Source organism: Seriola lalandi, unplaced genomic scaffold, assembly GCF_002814215.2.
Source record: "Seriola lalandi dorsalis isolate HSWRI2012SDOR001 ecotype SW California unplaced genomic scaffold, Sedor1 jcf7180002054947, whole genome shotgun sequence".
NCBI classification, from domain to species: domain Eukaryota; kingdom Metazoa; phylum Chordata; class Actinopteri; order Carangiformes; family Carangidae; genus Seriola; species Seriola lalandi.
In genome coordinates, this window is record NW_019525498.1 from 1,411,373 (window position 1) to 1,415,187 (window position 3,815).

A 3,815-nucleotide genomic window follows, 5' to 3' on the forward strand; every position below is an offset into this window, starting at 1 on the left:
CTCTTTGAGTGACAGCTGGGTGAGCATATACTTACCCACGCCCCTCCTCTTTGACCATATTTGGATTAGCTGGTAGTTAGGGGTGGGGTCAGACACTGCCAAGATGGCGACGGTGGAGCAGCTCACTCTGACCTTCAGAAAGTGGTGTGAGTTGAACCAGTAGCTTCACTGTTAACATAACGCAGACGTTGCTGAACAATTTAAGATGCAGATTGTGTCATTAGCTCCGCCCACAGACTGTAACTAAAGATGGACGTCACCCACAGGTTTCTGAGGCTTCTCCGCTTTTGCGATCTTGGCAGTTGTCTGACTCCGCCCCCTAGCTCCCAGCCAATATTTTAACATGAGAGTCTATGGGGACTGACTCACTGTTGGAGCCAGACTCTAGTGGTCATCAATGGAACTGCTGATGCTCGGCTCCACCGTGTCCACAGATGTTTCCTGCTCAAATGCACCCTGGGAGTCGTGGTTCAATTTTACCTCAGAGTTTTCTTGATGATCAGATGTTTTCTGACACAGCAGTTCATCTTTTGTGCTGATGATTGAAGCAGGAAGGTTTGATGTTGGTCCACCTGCGGGTCATTAACACTGTTACTATGGCAACCATTCACAACTCCACTGGTTCCTTTTCACATCTTTTGTTTTTGTTTGATGACATGAACCTTGTTCAACACAACACGCTGTTACCTGTGAGTTTGTTTGTTACAGCTGATCCTAATTCTGATCATGATCCTGATCATGATCCTGATTCTGATCCTGATCCTGAGTCTGATCATGATCCTGATCCTGAGTCTGATCCTAATCCTGATCCTAATTCTGATCATGATCCTGATCATGATCCTGATCCTGATCATGATCCTGATTATGATCCTGATCCTGATTATGATCCTGATCCTGAGTCTGATCCTGATCCTGATCATGATCATGATCCTGATCCTGAGTCTGATCCTGATCCTGATCCTGATTCTGATCCTGATCCTGATTATGATCCTGATCCTGAGTCTGATCCTGAGTCTGATCCTGATCCTGATTCTGATCCTGATCCTGATCCTGATCCTGATTCTGATCCTGATCCTGATCCTGATCCTGATCATGATCCTGATCCTGAGTCTGATCATGATTCTGATCCTGATCCTGAGTCTGATCCTGATCCAGATCCTGAGTCTGATCATGATCCTGAGTCTGATCATGATTCTGATCCTGATCCTGATCCTGATTCTGATCCTGATCCAGATCCTGAGTCTGATCATGATTCTGATCCTGATCCTGATCCTGATTCTGATCCTGATCCTGATCCTGAGTCTGATCATGATTCTGATCCTGATCCTGAGTCTGATCCTGATCCAGATCCTGAGTCTGATCATGATTCTGATCCTGATCCTGATCCTGATCCTGATCCTGAGAAGGATGGGGGGGGGCAGCTTCTCTGGCCTAAATGCACCCCCCACCCCCCCTCGCCCGCCCCCTTTCACTATATTGCAGAGAGTCCCACAGAGAGATAGTGGTGGGAGCAGAGGGGGAGGGGTCTGACAGAAACCAGCTGCTCTGCTCTCAGACTCAGGACCGACCAGCTTCACTCTGGATTTACTTCATGTGTTTGTCCTGGTGGTGGCGCTAGTCTGCAACATCATTGGGAACCAGATGGGTTAGTCCACGGTCTGTCCCTGAATCATCTGGAGTTTGTCTTTCCCAGGCTCAGTTCTGGTCTGTCCCAGATTAACCCTTGGTTGGTCCTGCTTTGATCCCTGGACAGGTTCATACCGGGTCAGTCCCGCCCTCTGTCCCAGGTTAATCCCTGCTCCGTCTGAATGAATCTCAGTTTATTCCAGCTGTTGAGGATTAAACTGAGATAAACCAGGATTAAACCAACCTGAACCTCTTTATCTAGATCTAGTAGATCTCGGGTAATCTCTGGTTTATCTCAGTTAAATCTCTGGTTTATCTCAGTTAAATCTTTGGTTTATCTCAGTTAAATCTCTGGTTTATCTCAGTAAAATCTCTGGTTTATCTCAGTTAAATCTCTGGTTTATCTCAGTTAAATCTCTGGTTGATCTCAGTTAAATCTCTGGTTGATCTCAGTTAAATCTCTGGTTTATCTCAGTTAAATCTCTGGTTTATCTCAGTTAAATCTTTGGTTGATCTCAGTTAAATCTCTGGTTTATCTCAGTTAAATCTCTGGTTTATCTCAGTTAAATCTTTGGTTTATCTCAGTTAAATCTCTGGTTTATCTCAGTTAAATCTTTGGTTGATCTCAGTTTATACCATCATATCTCCATTTGTGTAGATGAAAACAGTCAAACTTCTTTACCAGGAGCTGAAATGAAGAAAATCATTAACACATGTCACTTTTCTGGGACAGTCCAATTTTCTTTAAAACACACACACACACACACACACACACACACACACACACACACACACACACACACACACAAAATGACATGTCATCTTCTAATTTCCACCTGCACACATATTCCACCTTGTTGCTGATTAATTTAGTGTGTGTGTGTGTGTGTGTGTGTGTGTGTGTGTGTGTGTGTGTGTGTGTTAATTACAGCAGAGTCCGGCCTCTCTGTCGGCTGCAGGAATAAATTCAGAGTCAAATCCATCAGCGGCTCGTCTGGAAACCCGGACGTCACTGCAGCTTTGACACTTTCTGTTTGGAGCCTGTCAGAGCCGATCGTCCGGCCCACAGTCAGACGGCGCCGCCATCTCATTTAAACACCTTTCTGATGATTTGCCGCCTCGCTTGGTTTTGGTGGAATGTTTTTATCTGAGTGGCCTCACAACATATTTAACAGAAAGAAACACATGACAGGATTTAACTCCTCAACAGCTGCAAAGACAACAAGGTCAGTAACACTGTCATTCATTATCATGTTGTATTCACCAGGCTGACGAGAGCCAATCAGGAGAGACCATGGGTGTGACCTCATCGTTTACAAAGGTCTCACTTTCTGTCCAGACTACACACAACCCCAGAGTTTTCAAAATAAAACACAACCCCAGAGTTTTCAAAATAAAACACAACCTAAGGTTTTCAGAATAAAACGCAACCCCAGAGTTTTCAGATTAAAACACAACCCCAGAGTTTTCAATATAAATCACAATCCCAAAGTTTTCAAAATAAAACATAACCCCAGCGTTTTCAGAATAAAACACAACCCGACTTTCAAAATGAAATACAACCCCAGAGTTTTCAGAATAAAACACAACCCCAGAGCTTTCAAAATAAAGCACAACCCCAGAGTTTTCAAAATAAAACACAACCCCAAAGTTTTCAAATGAAATACAACCACAGAGTTTTCAAAATAAAACATAACCCCAGCGTTTTCAGAATAAAAAATAACCCGAGTTTTCAAAATGAAATACAACTCCTGTTGCTGGAGGGAGGGAGAGTCACTGATTGGACAGTTCATTTTATTTAGTACTGACGATGACGCTTCCTGTCCCTTACCCCTCACCTGGTCGTTCACCTGTCTGCTCACCTGCGCTTCATCAGCTTGTCATCAGTGTATAAACTTGAACAGAAGTATCTGCCTTTGGTACTGTGCCGTTACCTCTCTGCAGATCTACAGTGTGTGTGTGTGTGTGTGTGTGTGTTTGTGTGTGTGTGTGTGCGCGTGTGTGTGTGTGTGTGTGTGATTTTGATTTATACAGATTTACTTCCACACACACGTAAAGACACACACACACACACATCCCGTCATGTTATCAGGTGTCTGGTGATGAATTTCAATGACCATCCATAATGCATGACGGGGCCTGTTACCATGGCAACATATATCCAAGGTTACCCCCACCACCCCACCCCC